Here is a 26783-nt window from a genome sequence, read left to right as displayed (position 1 = left end):
TTGCAACGTTCAACATATTTTTGTACTATGTTAAAACCGTATTTCATTTTGCAATGAAACTTTGAGTTATTGTAAATAAAGGATCGTTTTATTAAAGTGAGGGTGCGTAATGACTCATTTCGGGGGTCGTCAAAAAAAAATCATAAACTTGCCACTAAAAAAAATGAAAATTTTCAAGTTTTTTAAATAGATACCCACATTTTTTATGACGGAATCATTTTGAGCATTAAAAATTACTTTAACTAAGTTTCAATTTACTTGCCTGTACCTAAATCCAACCCATTTCGTTTTATTTGAGAATAAACATTTTTTTATTATGCTGCACGGTTGGGATTATGTGGTGTTCTAGTTGGTCATGCTTTTGACACACGGTGATATTGGAGACCTGCAGGGCATGTTAATAACACTAGTTTTGAGTGTTTTGACAACTGCAAATATGCCGTCGCGGTTACGTTATTCAAACCAAGATTACTTAAATCTGTTTATTATTTACGGAGAATGTGATAAAGTTGTGAGTAGAACAAGGGAGGTATTTGCCGCTCGTTATCCAGAAAAACCAAAGCCATCACCAAAAGCTGTCAAGCAAATAATTGAAAATTTTAAGAATACGGGATATGTGAAGATAAAAGCTATTAAAACAAAACCAATCCTTAATAATACAAATGAAGAAATTGCAATTTTGTTGCAAATCCAACTTTGTCAATAAGACAAGTTTCCGTAGAATCAGGCATATCCAAAAGCTCAATTCAGAGGATCCTGAAGAAACATAAATTTCACCCTTTTTCATTTAAATTAGTGCAACACTTAAAAGAGGTTGACTTTCCGAAGAGAGTTGTTTTTAGTGAGTTTTTGCTGACTAGTCACTATGGAGATGAATTGTTTTTGAATAATATTATTTGGAGCGACGAGGCCAAATTCACTAAAAATGGAATGTTCAATAGACATAATTCACACTACTGGTGTGACATAAATCCAGACGTAATTAGAGAGAGAAATTTTCAAGAAATCTGGAATTTTTATAATAACATCTTCCAGGGTCTTTTCCTGGGTTCTTGACAGTTGATATAAATTTCCATACTTCTGAACATTTTCTTCCTCCTATATAGCTGTTAATTTCTTCACACTTCCTATCCCAAGACTCGTTTTTTGCTCTGTTAATTTGCACTCTTAGTTGCCTTTTAATATATTTGTACCCTTCAAGGTCTTCTTCATTTTTTGTAGTTAGCCATTTCAGATATTTTTGTATTTTTTCTTGAACCATTGTCTCTATCTCCCCATTCCACCAATGTTTCTTGTTGGTGCTGTTCTTCTTTATTCCTATTGACTCTTGTGTGGCTTCTGTCAGAGACCCTATAATGTTCTCATAGACTTCGCCAAACGTGTGTTCTTCAGGACTGAGGAGTTTACTGTCGAGTCGTCTCTGATAAAGAAATACTGTGCTCTCATCCTTAAGACTGTCAAAGTTGTATTTTGGTGTGTCAATTGTCTCCATGGTTGCCGTACTATTACTTTGATCTTCTTGATGGTTTCTAGTTTTTCGAAAATGTAGCCTTATCTTGGCTTTTTCTAAATAGTGATCTATTTCTCTATTTTGCCCGATGTCTGTAAGTATTTCATCTATGTACACTTTTTACCTACGATAAAAACAAAGTGTATACTTTTTACCTACGATAAAAACAAAGTATTATTTAACAGTTAAAGTAAATTTGTATCTATCTAAGACTATAGGGATTGAATGAAACAAAAGCAGATTTTTCTTTGATTTGATGTATTGCGCAAAATTAATAAGGCATGCATAATCAGACAGCGCATGAGCGCAATATTATTCATGTATTGTAAGTTCTAATGTATGATTTGCTCATCACCATTATTTTTGCTAAGGCAGAAAAGGCGAACCGGTAAAACGAAGAATTAGGTTATGTTGACAAAATAAGATGTTTTAGGTTAGGTTAGTCTTTGTACATATTTATACAACAAAAAATTGTTTTTAAATTAGATGTCCAGCTTTTGGGGCCTAATCATTTTAGACTGAAATATCAGAAATAATTTAATAGGGAATTGGGGATTTGGAAATATTGGGACAAATTATATCGGAGAAAAATGATGACACCCCTCCAAATAATAATAATATACAAACACATATTGATTAATGATATTTCTTTCAGTATTTATCTTTTGAGTATTATACACATATGATTAATATTAAATTAAAATAAGTCAGGCATTGGAGATACTATAATAAATACTATCACCAAAATGTCTTTTATTCAAGCTGCTTCTACACTTTTAAAGATTTGTCTAAATGTAATGGTATATGTAAATTAGAAATAACGTAATAAAACCATAAGGAGTAACAGCTATAGTATTTTTACTAAAATCGTAACAGTATAGATATCTAGAGGTATGACAATTATTATTTAAATAATACAGTTCAAACACTGGTTATTATACTTCATTCTTTAAAATGTTGCCTTAAAAATACCCTCTTCCAAAACATTTCACATTGGATTTCAGTAGTGCCCTGTCAACCTAAACAATACAAAAATAAATAAGTATGTAATCACAATAAATTCTAGTAAAACTTACCATCTGTAACATTAATGGTTGCTCTGGTTTATTCTTATTATTGCAAAAGACCAAATCTTCAGAGCCTTTGGAGTACCTATTCCTTTATCCTGTAAACATAATCAGTTCAATTTAAGGTAATACCTATTTACTTTCAAATAATTTAATATTATTATTCAACAACAAAATAATACACATCACTACTTGACGGCTTCCTAAATTAAGCCATTAAAAAGGCCATACCAGCTAAAAGGAATTTCAAATAGTATACCTACTTGTAATTGTTGTAAAGTAAAGTCATAAACAAGCATCTCCAAAACTTTAAAATAGTCTGCGCTTTTTCCCATTCACAACCTGAAAAATAATTACACCAACACGTAGACGAACACCACAGATAGTTTGAGGCCAGAAAATATATATTGCAGTATCGGTTATTGCAATATTAAAATAATCAAAGACAAGATATTTCCAACCAAACAAAACAATATTTTAATTAATAGTTATGTGAGGTTAGAATAGGAACGAAAAACGATGCTCATTTGCCATTTCCCCCTCTACCAGTAAAACCGAAGATTGCCGAAGCTGCCCTTACGCTCATTCCGATCTCTCATGCTGCCCTTCTGGCCGGCTGCTGTTTTGAGCCCATCTCCTGCCCTCTTGGCCGGCTGCTGTCCTGGCCGGCTGCTGTTTTGAGCCCATCTCGATTAAGTAGCTAGCCTTCGTCTCATTAGCACATGTATTCTAAAGCTTTATGATTTTACCTGATTTTGTACAGTTTAGTTTAAACTATTAAAATTGTTGATGTTTGAGTGTGCGTTTCTCTGCGTTTTGCCCCGTCGCCAAGAAACACCAAACTGCCAGGATTTCCAGAGCTTCTAGAACCCAGGCTAGAAACCCGCTACAATAGTTTTACACTACCCAGCTTACTCTCAACATTGTGATAAACTGACAGCATGTTTTAATGGTTAGTTTTATATTTTATAAATAAATTCTTAATTGGCATAAAAAGGATAAAGATAACACTTCAGGGCGGCCTCTAGTAACACACAACAAGCCGCATTTGAGACAATTTTAATGTAAAGAGTAGTACAAAACAGACAACGCCTGTAATCCTTTGGGTATTAATTAAGTGCATATTGTGCACCCGAGCATCCACTGTGACGTCACCCGGCGTATCGCTTTAAGCAAACAAGTCTCGCTGACATTCGCTAGATCTTGGATCTATTGAGAAAGCAAATGCCGACTAGTCTTGTCACTTGTCACTTGGTTTTTGTTTATTTAGTTCTGTCAAAAAGATTAACATGCAGCTGAAATAATTTAATTTTATCACATTAATCCAATAATTGGTGAAGATTAGGTATATCCTAAAATCAAGTAAATGAATATTTTTTGATGGACATAATGGATCAAACAGCTGCTGGCCCAGGTAAGATTACAGTGGCAGTTTCACACCTAACCTATGTAATAAACCCCCTTAATGCTTCAGTTCTAAAAAATTTTCTAGTCTAGCATTTTTTAAGTATAGTTCAAGTAACAAATTAAGCCTTTTTTACAGAATTGTATGCGGTATATCCTGAATACTTCACTAATTTTCTATATGGTTCAGTTTATTTTTTTATGAACTAACCAGATTCAGGCCCAAATTATCCACTAAGAAGACTGCCGCATATCAATCGAGATAAAGAGTGAAATTGAATGCACTACATTACAACAGTAGATAAAAGAACAAGTTTTAAGGTTAGTTAACTATTTTTACTAAAACTCAAATTAAAATGAAAAACAATGCAGTTTTCATTATTGTTTCATGTTTCCCACATTCATAATTATTATACACTTTAGTAAATTGCACTGCTAAAGCTTGAGTCAATTTGTATTAGGTATATGTAGTGTTATTTAATGGCATGTTTAAAGTAACAGTAATAAGGAGGTATGTAGCTTGTAGTGATATCAAATGATAACTTGAGAAACCATTTGTTTGAGACAACATGTATATAAAGAGAAGAGACATGTTCTATATGTTTGTTGAGACGAGTTACTCATTTTTTCTTTGCTTATTGGGTTTTCTGTCTCACCACAAAAAAAATGTCTGTTTGAAAAATGGAATTTCACACTAATAAAATTAAATTAAATTAATATCGACCAAACTTGGTTACCTAAATATTCTTGGGAAGGAGATAACACTTGGTCATATCAAACAAAACTTAAATTTCTTGTAATTTTGTTTTTATTATAAAACCCACCTTTCACTACAACAATAGATAACCTTTCCTATTGGAACAATAAAAGTCAAAATTTATGTCAATTTTCATTGACAAAAACTCTTCTTGGTGTTCCATATTGAACATTATCAGGTTTAATATTTATTCAGTTGTATTCTGTGTTCTGCTGTTGTGTTCTTTTTTAGATTATCTAAAGAGGGTGGTAAAGATTTTCCACAAAAACGTCAGGGTTTTTTTCAGTATCAAGACTGAGCCTAAGTCAGTGGTCAGTGTGTTGGGATGACTAAGTTAATGTTATTTTCAACTTAGTTGAAAATAGTGCAAAATTCCATTTTTCCAACAAACCTTTTTTGTGTATTGAGACAGAGGACCCAATAAACAAAGAAAAAAATGTACAGTGCGTTTTTTTAACGCGCAAAAGGGTATTTTATAATTGATTGGAATACTGTTTGACTTCAAACTGAGGTCACTTTGAACAATTCATTTATAAAAATACTTGTTTTGTTCTTAACTTTCTTGATATAATGTTAATATTTGCATTTTGATCACCCTGTTTTACTTTCTATGCCAAATTTTACTTGCTATACCGACATAAAGGAAGTATGGAAAGATAAAACCTGTTTGAGAAAAGATGATTTTTTGAAAGTTTTTTATCACTTTTTAGGCCGAATTGGTAAACTTACTTAAGCTTAAGGGTACGAAACAGCCACCCATCAAGTTTTATACTTGTACTTCCAAAATAACACGGTCTAACATGTGCTTAAAAATTTAACATGTGAAATACTATGTTGTGCATTAAAAAAAACGCACTGTTTATAAAGAATACTGATTATAAAGCAAACATCTGTGTGGAGTTGGAATTTTTTCAAAACCAAAACAATATTTCTGAATTTTTAGATATTTTGGATAGGTATTCAAGCTTTTGCCTCTCCATAAATAATATCTCAGGTGGACAGCATCTGACATTGTTCAATTGAATACTTTAATCTTTATTTACACTTTATTTACTTGCCTTACTGCTAGTAAATAACTATTTTTTGTACAAAGTGATTGGTTTTACTTTTACCTGCTCTTTTTTTTTCTACTTTATATTACAAAAAAAACTTAATACCAAAGTAAACTAGACTGCTTGTTAAAAAGAATAGGACATCAAAATTTAAGTTCTTTTTTCAACAGCTGTTTCTTCAAATTGATTGACTCGATTTTAATAATTCTTTTGACAACTAAAAGGTATTTTCTTTCCGTGTCTGTTGACCTAAATAATCTTTTTAAAAGTTGTCATGAATCCGAGTGTTAACGTTGATAATAATGGACTGTATTTATTTCTTTGATTTACACTTTATTTCAACTGAAATATACGGAGCAAAGGGGAGGCTCGTGTCCACCTTATAAGACTTGTAGATGCTCTGTCGGTCCGCGGTGTTGCCACTTCTCTCGCACCTCAACATTCCGCCCGCCTTGGAAGTACTCCGGTACTTTCGAAACTATTTAACTAACAACTAATATATAAATTTACGCTTTAAGTCCAATGCTACAAGAAACTTGAACAACTTGCTTATAACTAACTTAATCTAATATTATGTACTACTGTTTCCTTAAAACTTACATTATTGTCATTTAAATAAACCTAACAGTAGCGAAAAAAACAAGCCAACAGGCCTTTTACATATCCTTAATATCTTAATTATGATCGGTCTTCTGAGTCCAATCATCATTTGGCAAAACACAAAGCTTGTTTACACCTCTCGTTACGTTGTTATTTCTTACGCGCACTTTCACAACACGTACCACACCGTCCGCTCCAGGCATTAGTTCGGTTACTCGTCCTAGCGGCCAGTTGCAGGGTGGTGCATGATCCTCTTTCAAAATCACTAGCGATCCAATTTGGAGCAAATCTGAAAACTTCTGTTTCCACTTGACTCTGGTCTGTAGTTCACATAAATATTCTTTATGCCACCTAGACCAATAGTGTTGACCCATTACTTGGAGATTCTGCCAGTGTTTTAAACGGTTTTCTGGCACTTGAGTTAAATCTCTTTCTGGAAGAGCTGTTAAGGATTTGCCAATCAGGAAATGCGCAGGAGTTAAAGCTGAACAATCTTCAGGGTCAGACGTCATCGGACATAATGGACGCGAATTTAATATACCCTCGATTTGTGTCAAAATGGTCGCAAGTTCCTCGAACGTTAAAGTCTTATTACCAATTACACGTTTAATATGCGATTTTGAACTTTTAATACCGGCTTCCCAAATGCCTCCGAAGCTAGGCGATTTTGCTGGGATGAAATGCCATTGAATTAGTTCGTTTGAGAGTTGATTGGCAATAATTTCAGACTTTTGTTTTAAAAATTCATAAACAGCTTTAATTTCATTATTCGCGCCTACATAGTTGGTCCCGTTATCGGAATAAATATTTACTGGTCTACCTCGGCGACTAATAAATCGTCTAAATGCAGCCATGAAAGCCTCAGTGGTTAGTTCAGTGACGAGCTCTATATGAACTGCCTTGACGGACATACAGACAAATAAGCACATATAAGCCTTTGTAATCTTTGCTCCTCGAGTTTTTCTATCCTTGATATAGAAAGGACCTCCGTAATCAGTACCAACATTTGCAAACGGTGGTGAACTGTTTACTCGACAGGCAGGTAAATCCCCCATCAAATACTCTAACGGTTTTGGGTTCGCCTTAAAGCACACCACGCAATTGCGAACAATATTTTTGCAAACACCTCGTCCCGATATCGGCCAAAAACGCTCTCTGATTGAGCAAAGAAGCGTCTGGACACCGCAATGTAATAGTCGTTCATGTTCTTGCGTTATTATTAATTTAGTTAACCGATGTTTACTAGGGAGAATTATCGGGTGTTTTTTGTCAAACGATTGACTCGCGTTCCTTAATCTTCCTCCTACCCGAATTAAGCCATCATCAATGAATGGATATAAGGTTAACAATTTACTTTTTTATTAATGGGTTTATTTCGAGAAAGAAGGTCGTATTCGAGTGAAAAACATTGTTTTTGAACGGCAATAATTAAACATTTTAAAGCTTTGTCAATTTCTAAAGGTAAAAGTGCTCCTAATTGTCTCTGATTTTCTTTAATATTTTTAGTAAACCTTAAAACGTACGCAAGGATTCTTACAATTTTCGGTAGAGACGAAAATCTATTTGTTAACTCTGTTATAACATCGTTTTCTTTTGTTAATAACGTGCAAGTCAGGGAATTGCACTGTTCTGGTATAATTTCTGGCAAAACTTCCGTTGGTAAATTCCATTCAGAAAAATTGAGCTTGAGCCATTTGGGTCCAAACCACCACAACTTACTCTGACTTAAATCTGTTGCTAAAGCACCTCTTGACAATAAGTCAGCGGGATTGTCGCCTGAATTCACATGTCCCCAGTCATTGGCGTTGGACAACGTTTGTATCTCACTTACCCTGTTTGCTACGAAAGTTTTCCATCTGGTTGGGGTACCTCTGATCCACGCTAGTACAATTGTTGAATCCGTCCAAAGGTACTGCTTACTGGGCTTTATTTCCAACGACTCGGCTACCTTTTTTACTAAATTACTCAACAGAACAGCTCCGCATAACTCTAGCCGTGGTATATTTATTTGTTTCAACGGAGCTACCCTAGACTTTCCACATAATAAATTTGCAACCCACTCCATCGAGGGCAACTGGCAACGAAGATACACGCAAGCTCCATAAGCTTTGTTTGACGCGTCGCAAAATCCATGTATCTCAAAAGCAACATACCCATTTATCATGGCATGTCTTGGGATCCTAATGCTACCAATATTGTCCAGATCTCGATGAAACTCACTCCAGGACTCCAGTACTTGCTGTGGTATTTGCTCATCCCAACCTACCTTGTGTTTCCATAAATCTTGAATGACTATCTTTGCCCTGATTATCAGAGGACCTAAAAGCCCTAAAGGATCAAATATCTGACAAATTATTGATAATATTGCTCTTTTACTAAGACACTCAACATTTAACATATTAGGAACATTGATTTTATAACAGATTAAATCATTGTTGGAATCCCAGTATATTCCAAGAGTTTTATTTTGTTCTCCTTGGCCAATGTGTATCATGCTGACATCTAAACTTTCATCCAGCTCAAACCTTTTCAAGATGTCATCATCATTACATAACCATTTCCGTAGCGAAAACCCGGCTGATCTGAGAACTGAAGTTACGCTTTTTTGGAGTTCTAATATTTCTTCTTGACTGTTCGATCCTGTAAGCAGATCATCCATATAAAAATCCCTTTTTATTATTTTACTAGTATATGGATGCTCGCTTTCTACTTCTTCAGCCAAGTAAAATAAACATTTTACTGCTAGATAAGGCGATGAAGCATTGCCGTAAGTCACGGTATTCAGAGCATAAATCTTAAGTTCATCGGTTTCTGAAAAACGCCAAAATATCCTTTGATATTTTCGCTCATCTGTATCCACCAGTATTTGCCGATACATTTTTGAAATGTCGGCTGTCATGACATATAAATGAGTTCGAAATCTAGTCAATATAGAAAAAATATCTTGTTGTAAGGTCGGCCCTACATACTGGACATCATTGAGGGATAATCCTGTGTCAGTTTTGCAAGAAGAATCGAAGACTACCCTGCACTTAGTAGTTAGACTAGTCGTTTTCAAGACCGCATGATGTGGTAGGAAAAAACCTTCACTACTTTCTTCATCACATTCTGACATATGTTTAAGTTCGCAATATTCTCTCATAAAATCGTTATACTCTACTCTAAGTTCTGAGTTTTTAATTAATTTTCGTTCAAGCAGCTCAAATCTTCGCTTGGCAATTTCTTGGGAACTCCCTAACATTTTTAGATTGGGCTTAAACGGTATTTTAACAACAAACCTTCCTGACTCATCTCTTTTGACAGTCTTTGTAAAATAATCTTCACAAATTTTCTCACTCTCAGATAATATTTTAGTCTTACTTAATTCTTCCAATTCCCAAAACTTAACAATAATATTATCTGTTAGTGCGTCTGAATTTATCACCAAATTGCAATAATTAACTTGTGAAATTTGTGAACTGCCAGACATTCCTACTTCTCCTGCAATCACCCAACCAAATAATGTATTTTTTAATACAGGCAAATGTTTTCCTAATGTCTCGTAGCCAGGAATTAAAATTCTCCAAACAATATCAGAACCCAACAGTAAATCTATGTCACTTACCTCGTTAAATGTAGGATCTGCCAATTTCATCCAAGTTGGAATTTTAATTATCTGTTTATTAAAACTGACAGTTGGTAATTTGCATATTATATTAGGTAAAACAAGACATTTTATTTTTTGCTGAAAATCACCATTACACGATTGAATAGTTAAACTTGCTAATTTATTTACATTTGTAACTGTTTGACCAATGCCTTTTACTATATGCTCAATTGGAGTCGATATTAATCCTAAACTGTCGCATAACCTTTCAGATAAAAAATTTGATTGTGAACCCCCGTCCAGTAAAGCGCGTGCCTTTATTATTTTACCATTATCTCCCATTAGTAAAACCATCGCAGTCGATAACAAAACTTGGGACGGTCCGCCCAATCGCGCAACGTCGCATTGCGATTCGATTATATTTCGATCGGCCCCGGTCCCAACGCGTGCAATGGCGGCGGTCGAATTCTCGGGTGATTCTATAACGTTTTCTTGAGCGCCAGCGGTTGGCACATTTGGTTGATTGTTAGGAATTTCTCGGTCAAAATGTAAAACTGTGTTGTGTGCCTTATGACATTTGAAACATTTTCTCATTTTGCATTTCCAAAATGGATGTGTGTCTCTAAGGCAAATAGAGCACAATTTTAATCTCTTTACTTCGGAAATGCGCCCAGCTACCGACAAACCCAAAAATTTACTGCAATTAAATACACTATGTTCTTCATGACAGAAGTAACATTTCATTTTTTCAATAGCCGAAAACCCGTAGCCTCGAGTTTTCTTGCTAACTTGACTTTCACCTGAGGGTTTATTAAGTTTGCAGCTTTCCAACTTTTCCAGAATATCGCATTTTTGTTTTAAAAATGTATTTATATCATTCATCGTTGGTAAGTCGCCTGTAATTTTAAAACTTTCCCAATCGCGTCTAGTAACTGCATCAAATTTATTACACATAATGTATATAATTAAACGATCCCAAGATTCAGTTTCTTCTCCTAATGCTTTAAGAGCCCGCAAATGTTTTGTGTATGTGTCAAATAAATTTCTTAACTCAACGTGTGACTCTTTAACAATCTTAGGATGTTCAAAAATATCTCGAATGTGACTGTGAATAATCATATTTTTGTTTTCAAAACGATCTGACAAACTTTGCCAGGCAACAGCATAATTATCAGAGGATACTTGCAACGACTTAATACTTTGAGCAGCCTCCTTCACTAAAGAAGCTCTAAGGTAATAAAACTTCTGTATATTTGTGAGTGTTTCATTATCATGAACCAGTGCTGTAAAAATGTCCTTAAACTCTAACCAATGATTGTAATCACCATCAAAGGTTGGTATTGATATTGGAGGTAATTTTACCATAGAGCGAACCTGATCGTTAGACGTTGAACCAACCACTGATTCAGCATGAACCGCACTCAACCGATCCACTGCAATTAAACTCTCAAAGCGAACCTTTAAAATAGCCTTAACCTCGCCAATCAACTCAAAATATATATTTTCAAACAAAGTTCTTTCATTTTCGCCTGCGTCGGAATCATCTAGCAACTCTATATCTGACTGTAGTGTTTCAAACTCTTCGAAAAGAGGTTCTGTTTTTTCCAACCTAACTTGTAACTGATTGTATACACTATCAGGAACATTAATTTTTCCTATAACATTTTCCTGTAAATAAGTTCTCAAACGAGTTAGCTTGGATTTTACAGCACCCCTTTTGGCTTTCAATTCCGTAATGTTAGCCATTTATGACACAGTCGAAGGTATATTTTACAAAATAATAAATAAACTCTACTTGCCGTCTGACCCGTGGCGCAAATTTCTTGAAATTGCGTTTTCCTTCAAGTGGCGTCAAGTGCACGACTGCACCGCGTTAATAACTTCGTCGATGTGGCCTTTAGTTTCACTAATATGGGCACTGTTTTTGGTTTATTCTTCTCCAAACTTCACCAAAATCCGGTCGATGGACCAATGTTAACGTTGATAATAATGGACTGTATTTATTTCTTTGATTTACACTTTATTTCAACTGAAATATACGGAGCAAAGGGGAGGCTCGTGTCCACCTTATAAGACTTGTAGATGCTCTGTCGGTCCGCGGTGTTGCCACTTCTCTCGCACCTCAACACCGAGTATACAGGGTTTGACTGAAGTGTAGTAAAAATATGAAAAGTTTTGTGTTTGTTTGTCAAAATAATCTTATTCGAGTCTTGTTGTTAATATCTGTAGACGTTTTTGCCAGTTTGGTGACTAAGGGCTGTTTACAAATTTTATTGCAAAATTTCAAATTTTTTAAATTTAACCATTTCTTTAAATTTTTTGTGGAAAAAGAAAAGGATTAGTAAAGCTACACTTAAAACTCCCCAATTTAAGTAAAAAGCTTAATCTTTGTTATACAGGGTGTCTCTAAAAGGTCTGTACAAAATCCTATCACATATTCCTAACATCAAAATAAGCTGATTTGAAGCAACTTACCTTTGTCCCAAATTGGTCCGTTTTCGAGGTACAGGGTGGTGAAGTTAAAAAATAAAAATTGATTTTTTAAAATATTACATATTACGTTTTGTAACATATTACTTTCAAATCTGGTACCCAGTGGTTTTTTGAGATGCTAAACCCGAATTTGGACACATTTTTACTGCGGCCGTTAGAGGGCGCTTTAAAGTGTACTACTGATGATTTTAAGTGACCATTCTTTTTTCTCTGTGTAATTTTCTTATTTATTTTTTAAGGAAATGATGTTTCAAACATTTTAAAGAAAAAAAGGTACTCCTGCTAATAACCGCTAATGTAAACTGTTGTCGAGATATTTCGGTTTTAAGTGTTCGATACTGTACCGAAATACTGTCACCTGAAATTTGTTCAAATTGTAAGTGTCTAAATTCGGGTTTCGCATCTCGAAAAACCTCTGGCTACCAGATTTGAGAGTAATACTCTATAATAGTCAGGAATATGTCATAGGATTTTGTACAGACCTTTTAGAGACACTCTGTACACGGTGAAAACCCATAAACCTCTGTACACCCAAAAAAAACTTTTATCATAAATCTTGGCATATTCAGTGATTTTAATGGAAAATAATAATATTGGATAAAGAAGATCCAATCCTATTTAAAGATCCAATTGATATATTTAGACGATTCCAACAGTGGCAATTAAGGGCCGTTTATAAAATTTATTGGTAAATTTCAAAAATGGTTTTATTGTTTCGTCTCTTCATTTTTTTAGATTTTTTGTTGAAGAAATACGGGATAAGCCAAATTACACTTAAAACTACCCAATTTAATTGAAAAGAAGTAGATCATATTCCCACATTGTAGTGAGTGTAAGTAAAGTAAAATCACAGAGTCAATCTGCACTAAGTTTATTAAATAGCTTAGCTAAACAACATATTTGAAATTTACCAATAAATGTTATTAATGTCTAGATACATGATTCGGATCATTAAACAAATATTAAGATAAAGTTGTTCTAATCCGCAAAGTGATCCATGTTTTTTAATCAGGAAAGGATAGAGACAATTTAAGTCCGGCTAACGGTTTTGGCTCTTAAGCCATCATCAGACCTTAAAAAGAGGTGGTCAGGATCACACAGTCATCACAAAGACAAGCATTGTACACATTACAAAACCCACAGTCAACACTTGCTTTTACATTCACAATATAATTAAAATTAAAACTGTAAAACTATTATAATGTCGGTTAAAAATGTTTTTAAAAGCCCTCTATTTTGCGTTAAAACGACAGAATTGTTCAATATGGAGTCAGGCGATCTAAAGTTAACGTTCATCGTTTTACAGTACTTTATAAATTTTATTTACCGATATTACAATATTTTTACAGTTTTCATTTTCATTCTAATTATGTTTGAATATAAAAACATGTGTTCACTGTGTGTGTGTGTGTGTGTGTGCACAATGCTCGTCTTTGTGTTGACTGTGTAATCATGACCCTGGTCTAATGATGAATGACTTAATTTTTCTCCTCCCTTTCCTGAGCATTAATCAAATAGTGTGCTTCTTTATCCAATATTATTATTTTCTATTAAAATCACTAAACATGCAAAAATGTATGATAAAAATATGATTTTGTTTTCAAAGTTTTTTTGGGTCACCCTGTATAATGCAGATTAAGCTTTTTACTTAAATTGGGTACCTAGTTTTAAGTGTAGCCTTGTTAATCCCTTTCTTTTTCCACAAAAGATTTAAGGAAATGTTTAAATTAAAAACAAGAGAAGTAAAAATAACCCCCTTTTTTAAATTTTTTAATAGAATTTGTAAACCGCCCTTAATCACCAAACTAGAGAAAACGTCCAGAAATATTGACCACAAGACTCGATTAAGGTTATTTTGAAACACAAAAGCAAATTTTTTGTCCTGACCCATTTTTTGACCTTGACCTTGACACTTTCATCAAACCCTGTATACTCGGATCCTTGGTAACTTTCCAAAAGATTATTTAGGTCATCAGAAAGAGGAAGAAAGTACCTTTTAATCCAAAATAAAATTATTTAAATCAATATTACCTATTGATTGTAAAAAAGATTTGTTACAGGAATGATACATCAAGCATGCACTGTTTTTTTAGTTTGGTTTTTTATAAGTTATGTGATAAGATCAGTTTTAATTTAAATGGGCCCTTTTTTTCCAAAATCGAAATGAAAAACTTTATTTATTAAATATCTTTGGTTTTTTGTTTTTTTTTTTTGACTATACACGGTGGTTTATAAAGGTGGGGCAGAGATAATAATACTTTTTTTAAATATAATCTTATATTTGTTAATAAGTTTTTAAATGTTACATGGCGTTCTAAAACTTTTATGTTGATAATGTTCTACCTAAACCTAATAGTTTTTCTATGATTTTATTTATTTTTTTCAAAAACATGTTTGTTTTTGTTATGAAAAGTTGACTACAGGACCATTTTTCAAAAGGTAGAATGCTATTACTAGTACTATAGAATATTTGGTACAAACGTTTGACAGGAATGACATAAAAAGATGAATGTAAATAAATTTAGGTTTGATGCTACAGGGTGTTCAAATTGTTTACATATAGGGTGTTACAAATTTGATGCACTAGCATTGCTATCTAAGAAACTATAGTTGGTAGAGCTTTAATTAAATGAAAGCAAAGTTGCGCATTTTATTGCTAAATAATTTAGTAAAAAAATGAACAAGATTTTATTTCATTTGGAGAAATCAGACAAAAACCGAAAAACTGAAAGTTCTATTTTTGTTTTTTTTTTTACCATTGTGTGTATATTTTTTTCTGAGTGTGTTTTTAGGTACTTGTTTTTTTATGTTTTTTTAAAACAACATTAATATCATAATGAGTAGATAATTTACTTTAATATTATTCAATAATTAGGTTCATTGCTCTTTTTAACACTAAAAATAAAGTAAAAACAAAACTCAGTCGATCTCCACAAAATATTGTCACGATCTAATTTTTAGTCGTAACGCGGGGACGTGTAGGCTGGGATCGTAGTCAAGTTAAACTCAAAGATTGGATAACAAAAACAACAACAAAAGGAAGGGAATGACACGCAGTCGTCTCCACAATACTTTATTTCGACCTTAAAAGGGTAAGGCCTGCTCTAATAGTTTCGGACATATAAATGGCCTACCTTGTTGAGTTGAAGTAGGTTTTTTCCCGTTTGTTAATCACCTGTTACGCATAAGTAGAGTAAGTTATTCTTGTAGCTCCTGAAGATGGCCATTTATATGTCCGAAACTAGTAGAGCAGGCCTTACCTTTTGAAGGTCGAAATAAAGTATTGTGGAGACGACTGCGTGTCATTCCCTTCCTTTTGTACTTGTACAACTCCACTGAAAGAAAATGGACTACTACTTCTTTTTTAAAACATTTATGTTTTTTTTTTATAAAAAATATGAATTTAATTAATTTTTAGGAAAATCCATATTTGATCTAATTTTGTACGTTACTTACAGCAAAGCTTAAACTTATTAATTTGGTATAATACGTTTTAAAAATCCAACGTTTGACTTCTTTTACAACAAAAAATAGTAAAAATGGTGGGTAGCTAAAGGGCCTCTCGTAACACTGTGAAAGACCAAACTTTGTTTTTTTATAAATTTGAACGTCCTGTATATTATTATATAGGTGTATATATATATAGTATAGGACTATCCAAAAATTCAATACTGTTTTCGTGCGCATTTTTTGAGCTTTTTTTTATAAGCTATGTGATAATATCAGTCTTAACTCAAGTTTGGAATTTTTCTTGGTTTTGTTTCAAACCAAAATAGACAATTTTATTAAAAATTTGTTGTCCAAAGAAAATTGCAAGCGGTATCTTTAAATGGTTAACAGAAAAAGTTAGATGAGAGTCGGCAGACGATCTTCCTTTAAGTGCAATACTGTGGCTTTCTTGAATTTTTGCAAGTAGAAACAATTTTATTTGAAAGTTTGTTTTGAATCTTTCTACTAACATTTTTGTTATAATGTCACGAAGGAAATAAGTCAAATTTATTTCACTTGAACGGAAACATTAAGAAATTTGGAATGGATATTACTTGAGCGGAAACATTAAAAATGTGGAATACAGTTGAAGTGCCCCTGCGCTGATGCTGGGTTGTGAAATATGCGAAATATTTCTAAGTGTCTTAGGTCGAAAGGTCCTCACGAGTGGTGGGCTAAAAGAGACCAAGTCTGGGAGTTTCTGATTGGTGCAATCAGTGTTTGGAAGGTTATAAAAAGGAAGTTATACCTTATAGAGGGGTTTATTCCAGTTAGTTATTTTATGAGTTAGTAACTTATGTTGTTCAAGTTAAAGAGCTTATTTAATAGAATTAAATGGAAGAGTTGACTGTGTGTTTTATTTCACGCTGAAACGAGATCCCAGGTAGTAAGGTTGAATTCAATTCGACAAGTCACGCTAGTCGTGACATATTATTTGTTACCCGCTAATAATAGGTAAGATGTTCTACTAGCCTTCTGACTGTAACCTTACCTCGTGCATTTTATTATTGACATTTTTTAAATTCTTGTCGTAATATTATTTTCTTTGTTTCAGATATTCCTCCGGTGAAGCGTGAAGCAAAAAAAAGTCAGTTCTGGTGAACCTCGGACTTCTTATATATTTTGATAATAAACTAAAGGTGGAGGCGCGGGCGGTGTAGTTTTATTTGCTCTTTTGATTTGCTGTTATACCATATGCAGCATTGTTCTATCAACATTATCTGGCTGAATGATTTTTATTCAATATCCGACTAAATGGTGAAGAATTAGTAAAATTGCCATTTCTTTAAAGGTCAATCTACGCATGGCGAACTAAGTAACTGTGCGGAAGTTGACACGGGAGACTAAAATACAATAAACTACTTATTGAATTAATGGTTAAATTTTAATTATTGTAAGCGTTTATCGAAATATTTAGTATAGTTTTAGTACCAGCCCTGACGTTTCCAACAGTTGTCTTTGATCAACAAATTAATTTGCTATTGAATGACTGAGGTTTGTGAACTACTTGCAGCAGCTACAGAAGACATGGAACGTTGGGAACAGCATAGTAGACTGTTTTGGTTTTATTCTCCATTTAGCTATCCGCATAAACTTCTGTCACAGTACTAGATTTCCATCTATCCATTGTTTTGTCCCGTTTGTTCTCAAAAATATGCTAAGAGTTCTCTTTTGAAACCGATATTCATCATCTTTTTTTTGCACCATGTTATGTGCTGCTGCGTTAGCAGCCTGTCGTATTTCTGGCGGTGTACAATCCATTAATTCTTGATCGCAGGACATTTTTTTAATTTAATATTTGCCAACTTAATATTCGACTTTATTTGACAATTATTTATATTGGTGACTGTTGTTTACCCCATAGCCACGGTAACAATATACCTGTTTATTCCAAGAGAATCACCTGCTTGGTAATTTTTCGATAATTGTATGTGTTCTAGTTTAACTGGTACATGCTTCAATATCTCGACAGTTTTGTTATCTTAAAGAAAAACACAACCCACAGGCGATAAATTTTATTCGGTTAACTGTATTTACATAATATACAAAGTTTGAGAATTAGGATACCAATTATAGTTAAGGTAGAGCCTAAAATATGATCGGTGCAAAACCTACATATGAAAATAAACTTAATATAATTTAAAACGTGTGCTCGCTTCTAAAACTATAAAACACACTAATTCGGTTCGGCGCGCCATTTTTAATATACATTGTTGCCATGTCTTGTTGGATTTGTATCCAACATGCTGGAGCCTTAAGAATTATTAAAGGCTTAGAATATACTGCAACCCAAAGCACTGATTTTACAATAAATGTCTAAAAGAAAGTGACTACGAAAGTCAGTAAAAAATTAGACTTCTAAAGTCATAATAATAACTTAAATTACTATTAATTGTTCACCTACATACTAATACATTTCTAGAGTATGTTCTTAAAATTTAAAAACGAATAGTAATACCTTATAGTGACGTTCAAATGGGCAAAACTGCAATTTTAGTTATAGAGCTTAAATAATTTCCACTTTGAGCTTTTACTTCCACTACCCTCACTTTATTGTCTTTACGTGGAAGAACTTTAGTAATTCTGCCCATTGGCCACTTTAATGATGGTGTATGGTTTTCTTTAAGAAGAACTAATAAACCTCTTAAATTAGGTACATCAAAACGCCATTTTGGTCTACTTTGAAGTTGAGCTAAGTAATCTTTGAGCCACCTTTGCCAAAAATGTTGTTGCATTTTGGTGCACAGCTTATAAAATCTTAATCTGTTGTCAATTTGATTCAGGAAAACTTGTGATGGAAAAACCAATTAAGAAATGACCTGGTGTTAAGTAAGTATGTTGTTAAGAGGAACTAATCTTGATTTTGAGCACAATATATTCACAAAGGCACGGTCAGGAAAAATTGCTCGAATATACAAAACAGCTCCATATGCTTGAATAGAAGCATCACAGTAACCAATCAGTTCAATACAAATTGCATTTGCAAAGTGTAAGTTTCTTTCTACATTAAAAGGTATCATGTTTGATAAGCTCACAACAAATTCTTTCCACTCATCTAAAAGTTCAGTGGGTAGCACATAGCAACACAACCACAGTTTTTGCATCAACAGTTTGTAATCCAAGAGGGTCGTAAAATTTTGAAATAAAACTTAATGCTTGTCGTTTAGTTAATAGACTTTTAGGGTCGGTTTTTGGAGATGACATTTTGAAACAATCATTTTTTGGAACAAATACTAATCCTAACGTTTTTATTATTGACTCTGTTTTATTAATGTCTACATCATCAAGATGGCACTTTTCTTTAGCTATGTCTTCTAAAAACAAACATTTTATTAGAACACCACTTATGAAGTTGAAAAGAACCGAGTTTTAAAAGTTCAATCAATTCACATTTTAACGTCTGTACTTCTTCAATTGATTCACCTCCTGCTAAAATATCATCTACATATGTATTATTTAAAAGTGCATTTGCAGCCAAAGGAAATTGCTCGTTGTAAGTGTTTGCCAAAAATACCAATCATCTAGTTGCGATGAATGATGAACTTTTAAGACCATAAGTGACTGTAATTGCAACACTGAATTTCAATCATTCGATACATTTGTCTGTTGTCTGATAACAAAACAAATTGATAAGTACGAAAATAAATAAGAATGTCAAATAGAGAATTTTGAACAACGACACCATTATATTGTCACGATCTAATTTTTAGTCGTAACGCGGGGACGTGTAGGCTGGGGTCGTAGTCAAGTTAAACTCAAAGATTGGATAACAAAAACCACAACGTTTATTCATAGAGAGAAACTAGTAAAGTTGAAGACTTTAGATTTTATACACATTGTCAGACACAAGTTGGCTTATTCATAAATTACATAGTTTGTACTTACATGATAATAAATGCACAAACCATTTTGGACCGAGGGTGTCAGGGTAGAGTTCCCTTCACTTTCGCGACCGAACCGTTTTGTTTCGCGGATAATTTCTGACTCCCCCTCTTTCCAAATTTCTCGGCTATTTATTGTAAGGTATTGCGATCCCTTAGTCAGTTCAATTTCTTAATTGCTTGTCTAAGCACTTGGATCATTGTCCGAACAATTGATGACTTATTGCTGACTGGCGATTGCAACACCTTAGCTAGCTTCCGTTCTAAAAAGGTTCGATTGCTTATTTTGCAACTCAAGTGGTCGACGACTTGTTTCGGTCAGTGGCCGATTATTTGCTGACTTAATTAACGTATTAGTAGTAGTTAGTATTAAATTAATTAACGAGAATCTACTTGTGACACATTCCCCCGGCCGACAAAAGGTAGTCCCTAGCTTTTCACAATATTAATTATATTGACAGAAAGTTCACTATGCAAGTCTTCTAAACAAAATAACATTAAATTAATTATACTTTTAAGTTTTTAATCGTGGTGGCAATGTAACAGAAATTTGACACCACAAATTCTAATCTCATAGCAAACGAAAAAAGATAATATAGAACAAAGAGGTAATATAAAAATATCCTTAATGGATTTTCCCCCTTATTACAACAACACAAACAAAATTTATCGTAGTTACATTTAAACACTAACCAACAAAGTATAGCCCCTAGTTTTTCACAGAATTTAAATAAAAAATAAATCATAAAATTTAATATCTATGGACTCAAGTTCCAATAGCTGGATATTTTGAAATTATTCCTATCATATACGTCAATTAGAGAATATAAAATTTCTGTCTTTACACTAGTATGAGGTTCATACCATTCATAATGAAAAGAAAAAGGAAACATATTATTACAATAAAAAATAAAAATAAATGGTTTTTGTTGTCTTCTTACTTCTATAATATATATAAAAAAAAGTGTCTCTATGCTTTAACACTGAGGCGGGAGACTTTTCACTCGCGATTCACTAATATTCTGCGCACTATTGTTTGTTCGGGGATTCTATCTTCTTTTCGCGGCACTTCACTGCACTAAACGCGGATTTTGAAGACTGCACTAAACGAAGATTTCTAAACCAGTTCAGCAGGTCTTTCTCAGCAGATCTTGAAAGGTTTTGTGCAGATCACTGTACTGTGTACTTTCATCTAGGTACTGTCAGATTTTGTGCGAGACATTTCACCGTGTACATTCATCTAGGTACTGTCACTCGCTTCGGCGGCACATAAACTAAAATCTGGAGCGACACAGAGGAGATTATCATGGCCCCTCGATCCTTTTGGATTGGAGAAGTCCCAGCAAAAGGTGGTAGAAAAGTTACCACAGGGGTAACTTACGTGTGGTGACCCTGGTAGAAATAGACACATTGGGGTTAAGGTCACTGGTGAGAACGTACCTCAACCAATTTCAACTTTTGAATCTTCGGGGCTGCGTTCCTCCTGCCCATAATACATAAATTGTTAGAATTTCAAGAGCCTCCGGTCCGAGATGGAAATACGTGTCAACCCAATGTTGTGGTGGTCAGCCCTATCAGGCAGTTAGCAATACAAATTTAAAGAAGTTTGCCTATAACTCGATTATTAAGATCCTGGTCCGCGTTGTATGGGGCCGATTTGAGACCATCTCCGTGGCGGGGCACTACGGCTCAATGTAGTTATTCCTTCCGCGACCACGGTTACAAACCGACTCGACTGTGGTCGCGGTCTGATGTCTCGTGGTTGGTTTTTCATCGTCAGCGTTTCCAGTCTCCTGTGCCCGTTGCTTTTAGCTTTTGCTGATTTCCGTTTCCATTTCCAGTGGCGTGTATTAGTTTTGACCGAGTCTGATCCAAAGCCTTGTTTGCTCTTCATTTTGTAGTGGCTTCCTTTTGGTTTCTTCGCGTAGCAACTCCCGTCAGTGTTAAACGCAATAAAAACGTATTAATTGCTAATCTTAATGTCTAACATTCACATGTTTATATAATAAAATCCCTTGATATATATATATATATATATATATATATATATATACAGGGTGGACCATAAGTAATGGGACATAGAGCTACAGCATATTCCTGACATCAAAATAATACGATTTAGCTGAATTGTCCTATACCGAAAGTTAATATTAAGAAAGATACAGGGTGTGAAAGTTGAAATTTTATTTTAGCTTTTTTGTCATATCTTCACGGTCTTTTGATATAAATTATTGAAAGTTGGTATAAAGGGGTTTTGGCAGGCGTAAAATACGATGCTTTCATTTGTTTTGTAGTAGCTGATAGGGGGCGCTAGCGGTAACCATCTCCGTCCCTTCAAGAGGTTCAAACTTTTTTTTACGGAACTGAAACGGCCATATGACTTCAAAATATGATTCTAAGATGTTTTCTACGTAAAAAAGGTATACTTGTTGTAAGTCTTAAAAGTCGACCGTTTTCGAGTTATTTAATCTTTTATTATTGCATGCATTTACATGTACAGCAGATTTTAATTACTATTTTTTTTTTAATTCTAAGTAGGATTTGATACAAAAACAAAAAGGGCGTTCATAACAACTAGCTTTATTTTAAAGTTTACAAACATTTTTTAAACGGTCAAATTTACATACAGAAACTGTTATGTGTGTAACTTAAGGGTATACAGCACATATCGTATTAACATACGACAATGCATGCAATAATAAAACATTAAATAACTCGAAAACAGTCAACTTTTAAGACTTACAACAAGTAAAAAAAAGTTTGAACCTCTTGAAGGGACGGATATGGTTGCAGCTAGCGCCCCCTATCAGCTACTACAAAACAAATGAAAGCATCGTATTTAACGCCTGCCAAAACCCCTTTATACCAACTTTCAGTAATTTATATCAAACGACCGTGAAGATATGATAAAAAAACAAAAATAAAATTTCAACTTTCACACCCTGTATCTTTCTTAATATTAATTTTCGGTATAGAACAATTTCGCTAAATCGTATTATTTTGATGTCAGGAATATGCTGTAGCTCTATGTCCCATTACTTATGGTCCACCCTGTATATATAGGTATATTGGTAATAGCCTTAATTTTAAGTTATGCACTTTTTCCTGTATTTTTTGAATCCCTTTGTTTTTCTTAAATATAATATAACCCTATATTGTAGATTGTCCTTTTGCCTACCACTGGTTTTATTTTGATACATTGTAAAGCCTTACTGTAATTCTTCGAAAACTTGCAATATGCTGATCAAGCTCTGCTTGCTCATATCATTTCATGTGAAAACAGTTAACGTCCTAATATTGAAACTTTGTAATATTTTTCTTACGTGCCCCGTTTGACTTTTATAAAGTCTTCGAGTTACGTTTTGCAACTGTTTATTTATTACATTTAGCAACTCATATAATTTTTGAATTTGTAAACCCGTGGAATTTAACGCTCCTTATTTCGACTGTGGTACTTAATTACCGCATATGCTCGTAGTTAATTTTTTGCCCCAATATACTTTTCTTTCATTTGCCCCCTTCTTTTTTTATATATATATATATATATATACCGTTATATAATTATTAATCATCGCGCGCGCTTTTTATTAACTATTCTCGTATGCTGGATTGTGCAAGTTAGAAATGAAATAACGATGATATTTATTCATCAGCAGTTTATATGATCATACCGCGATGACTTAAATAACAAAGTGATTGTCACCCGCTTGTAGCATAAGAAAAGAATTAATTGTTGATACATGTATCATTTTTTCCTTTTTCCCTTACTAAGGAAAATCACTTGCGTACTTTAGTACACTCTATTTGGGCTAATACTGTTTCGCCTTGGGACAGTGAGCGTAATTCTTTATTTTCTTTTAATTCGAGCAGAAAAAAATTTTTGATTCTGTAGAGCTTTTATTTTCGCCCATCTTAGTCATTTAAATTCTTTCTTTTTCTTTTATAGGCGGTTTTGGATTTCCACGGCGTCTGCTTTTCCTGCAGTTTACTACGTATTTTATGAGTTTATGTGCTATAATAATTACGAAAAGAATGAGGCACGCACAAGTAGTATAAAAGAATACATCATGTAGATATTCAGAAGATGTTTCCTCTTTTTGGTCTGCTCTCGCGGCAGCTACTAAGGTTGACGCTATTACTACCTTATTTTACCTTGGTGGCTGATCGTTTAGCCTCGTGTTACACGTACCCCTCGACGTACCCTCGTCCGAGCCGAACTTAGTCTGACAGTTTATTTAAGATAAAAATAATTTAGTTATACTAAAAAGTTGATCAAATCTATTCATTCATTGAAATGTGAGTGTAATGTGCTTTGAGGAAACGTAAAAATACAAGAAATAATCGATTTAAAGTGAGTAATAAATTCATCAATTTTTCAATCAATAAGAAAACTTCCAAAGTAACGCATAACCGGTTGCTGTCAGTGTTAGGAATCTTCGAAACATGAAAGTTTAGACAAATGTAGTTGTTTTATACACCTTTTTCACAATCGCGTAATAATTTTCATCTGATTAAAAGAGACAAGAAACGAGCTTTTTGTAAACATGTTTATATGAGTCTTTCTTTTTCTTGTTTTCAACTTTAACATTGGGTTTGTTCTTATAAAATTCTTTTACGGCCCTTATTTACACATACAGCAAACAGAGTTGCTATGTGCCATTTAAAATAAATGTACTTCTACCAATACAGACATTTCTGTATTATTTAAACACGCTGCGACATCATCAAAATAATTATACATCATCCCGTTGCACGGGGTAAATTCATCCCAATCTAGGGGTACTTTCATCCCATTTTAGTGGTAATGTGCACCTAACACTCATAAGTACACAACGTAATAAGCTGAAGTCGCTATAAGAACACAAATCATTGTTGTGCATATTTACATCACCGCAACATAATGAGAAACCTTTATTTCGTTTTAACAGGTCGCTTGTAAGAACAAACCCTATGTGTCACTTTTATTATACAAAACTAAGCTACGTCATCAGGTGTTTATACGAGTTCGATTATTTCTTTTGTTTCATATTCGCTAGTTTTCTTAACAAACAAACAAAAAATTGAACGCATTTTTGGTTTTAATTTTTACTTTAAACTAGAACTTTTAAAGTTCGATTCTTCTTATTTCAAAGATCTTATTTGAGTCACTAGCCCTTTTAACAAAAAAACATTTTTTTTTTTTTTTTTTGGCAAACGTTGTTATTAATGTCGTCTTACCTGTCTTAGCTTGTTTGATGCAATTTACTAACTCTGTATATTCTTTCAAAGTTCAAACTTTCTTCTTTAAAGTTGTACATACTAATTATGATATACCCGGCATGTAGGTAATGAAGACCTACATTTAGAAATACCCGGCGCCTCCACCAAGTTGTCACGATCTAATTTTTAGTCGTAACGCGGGGACGTGTAGGCTGGGGTCGTAGTCAAGTTAAACTCAAAGATTGGATAACAAAAACAACAACGTTTATTCATAGAGAGAAACTAGTAAAGTTGAAGACTTTAGTTTTTATACACATTGTCAGATACAAGTTGGCTTATTCATAAATTACATAGTTTGTACTTACATGATAATAAATGCACCAACCATTTTGGACCGAGGGTAAGTGTCAGGGTAGAGTTCCCTTCACTTTCGCGACCGAACCGTTTTGTTTCGCGGATAATTTCTGACTCCCCCTCTTTCCAAATTTCTCGGCTATTTATTGTAAGGTATTGCGATCCCTTAGTCAGTTCAATTTCTTAATTGCTTGTCTAAGCACTTGGATCATTGTCCGAACAATTGATGACTTATTGCTGACTGGCGATTGCAACACCTTAGCTAGCTTCCGTTCTAAAAAGGTTCGAATGCTTATTTTGCAACTCAAGTGGTCGACGACTTGTTTCGGTCAGTGGCCGATTATTTGCTGACTAAGTAATTAACGTATTGGTAGTAGTTAGTATTAAATTAATTAACGAGAATCTACTTGTGACAATATAAATAATCATTTATTGACTTTCTTGACTTACTTTTCATGCTTCCATCAAAACCTACTCTAAATGAAGTGGTCTTTCGGTCTTCCCTTATTACAGGATGGTGACCCATAAAATATACTTTTCCACTGTTCAAATCATAATCAGTAATATTTACAACTTTTGCATGTCCGAATGTTAAATATTCATTAATAAATGCTGGATATTGCTCTCGACAAATTGTGATTAATGTGAGAATTTATTAAGACAACGTCATTATCATAACGTTTCTTTAAAATTTCAAAAGACTCAATGTAAGAAGAATTTACAATAGGAAGGTTATTAATTAAAGATAGAGCTTCACCTTTCAGATAGTTTCTTAAGTAAAATAACTTTTCCACATCAGAAAGATTTTCATTTCTGTCTATTAAGGCTGTAAATATCTCATAAAATGGTTTGATGATCAAAGTTGGGAATCTCAATGTTAGGCAACATGTTTCGAGCGCAGAAGCAGCTCATCATCAGGGGCTGGAAGAACATGCTAAGTTAAAAAATTATACAAAAATAAAAGTATATAAAAGGAAGCTTACCTAGTACCGAACTATAAAATTAAGCTGTCATTCTGCAAAAAGAATTTTTTTTACAGAATGACAGCAGAATGCAAAAATGTCAACTTTTTACCTACACTATATAAACGGTTGTCGAGCAACTGTATCAACAACAATGACCTAAAAGTGATGGGAAAAAACACACAGCCTTCTCCACAAAAAAATTATTCAAATCCCCAAAATGTTAGAGGGGTGGCTCGACATATGTTTCGGGCACATAAGTACCCATCTTCAGGAGCTAAAAGTTAGAAAGTCTACATGATGTATTACCCCTAAATGGTTGGATCAAACATACCCCATATGACAAGGTGAAACGCCGGCTATCTTTCTTTAAAAAGGAGACAGCAAGACCCAAGTTTAAAATTAATATGCCGTAAGGCCAAACATTAC

General features: G+C 33.7%; 3 long non-coding RNA genes across 3 annotated transcripts in view; 2 read left to right on the top strand and 1 right to left on the bottom strand.

Moving 5' to 3' along the window:
- Window positions 1-2140: 2140 nt before the first annotated feature.
- On the bottom strand, window positions 2141-3317 carry LOC145726901 (uncharacterized). Its single transcript, XR_014177737.1, has 3 exons — window positions 2841-3317; window positions 2587-2675; window positions 2141-2529 (listed from the first exon to the last, which is right to left on the bottom strand). It is a non-coding gene; the product is annotated as an uncharacterized LOC145726901 (long non-coding RNA).
- A 510-nt stretch (window positions 3318-3827) lies between these two features.
- On the top strand, window positions 3828-17110 carry LOC145726149 (uncharacterized). Its single transcript, XR_014177506.1, has 3 exons — window positions 3828-3991; window positions 4121-4302; window positions 17013-17110. It is a non-coding gene; the product is annotated as an uncharacterized LOC145726149 (long non-coding RNA).
- A 5483-nt stretch (window positions 17111-22593) lies between these two features.
- LOC145727279 (uncharacterized) overlaps window positions 22594-26783 on the top strand; it is a 205551-nt gene continuing 201361 nt past the window's right edge. The window contains exon 1 of the long non-coding RNA XR_014177850.1: window positions 22594-22902. This is a non-coding gene — a long non-coding RNA (uncharacterized LOC145727279). The remainder of the gene's footprint in view (window positions 22903-26783) is intronic.

The sequence above is a fragment of the Ips typographus genome, linkage group LG3 (assembly GCF_016097725.1).
Source record: "Ips typographus isolate SLU linkage group LG3, UJ_Ityp_2.0, whole genome shotgun sequence".
Lineage (NCBI taxonomy): Eukaryota > Metazoa > Arthropoda > Insecta > Coleoptera > Curculionidae > Ips > Ips typographus.
The sequence above is the reverse complement of the archived record's forward strand: the minus strand, read 5'-3'. Positions and strand labels throughout refer to the sequence as shown.